The sequence below is a fragment of the Pundamilia nyererei genome, unplaced genomic scaffold, assembly GCF_000239375.1.
Source record: "Pundamilia nyererei isolate P.nyererei 1_Seehausen unplaced genomic scaffold, PunNye1.0 scaffold00083, whole genome shotgun sequence".
In the NCBI taxonomy this organism is placed as follows: Eukaryota; Metazoa; Chordata; class Actinopteri; order Cichliformes; family Cichlidae; genus Pundamilia; species Pundamilia nyererei.
Genome location: NW_005187484.1, coordinates 1546201 through 1547432, shown reverse-complemented (window position 1 = coordinate 1547432; position 1232 = coordinate 1546201).

The window sequence follows — 1232 nt, the reverse complement described above, 5'->3', positions numbered from 1 at the left end:
GTAGGTTTAAGTTTATTAGATTGATCAGTATTGCTGAACTATGAAATATTTTGTGTGCAGTGTATTTTTTGCATACAGGTATAACAGAATAGCTTTAATGTTTTGCTTTTAATACTTGAGTATGAACTTCTACAAAATGCAGCAAAATATTTTTAAAAAAAAAAACAGTTTTATTGATGATAAAATACACAATCGGATTCATATCGGTATCGGCAGATATCCAAATTTATATTGGTATCGGATATAAAAAAGTGATATTGTGCCATCTCTAGTATTAAACAACAACAAATGGCCCCGAGACAACAATTTCCTTTGTTTCAATAACTACTAGACAGTAGAGTTCCACAGCCCAGGACAAGATAGGATATTAAAAAACTAGTATTAAATTGATACCTGAGCTGAATTGGTATTTATGTAACATTTATTAATACTACCAATGTTTTCAAATGTTCTGATTGTGAAAGGACTTTGCTCTCATTTGCAATCAAAAGCTGATGTGATGTGAAGTGTAACACATGGTTAGGAATACATGTTAAAAAGAAAAAAAAAACCTAGGCATCAAAGGAGCCTCTATTTTCATCTCCAACAAAAAGGCTGAAAATCAGTTGGGTGGATGCCCATGTGGCGTGTTCGAGACAACCAGGCCTGGATGAGTTAGATCAGTGTTTCCCTACCACTGTGATAATCTTCCACGGCACATAGGTGTGCCATGAGAAATGATTAGGTGTGCCGTGGAAGATTATCTGGTTCAACCTGATTAGTATTCCAAGCGATCAGTGTGAGTAACAGGCAGAACAATTACATTCTCTTCCACTAGAGGGCAGTATAACTACTCTGCTCTAATTAAATGGGTTGAAGAAAGTACATAATAGTCATGCTGTGAGTGAGACAACGCAGCACGTAATAGCAATAGATAAATATTTGAAAAGAAAAAGTAGTCAATCTAACCTGGGTCCTGGAGAAAATCCCGACCCAGATGAAGGCCCTAGCATGAAGTAGTGGTTAGAAGGGGTCAAGTGTTTCCTGGACTTCAGGAAGACCAGGAAACACTTGACCCCTGTTTCAATCCAGGGGGTCAGTGTTGACATTGTGGGGGACTATAAATACCTTGGAGTTCACATTGACAATAAACTGGACTGGGCTACAAACACCACAGCACTTTACAGAAAGGGCCAAAGTCGTCTCTATTTTTTGAGGACACCGAGGTCCTTCAACATCTGCCAGAAAATGCT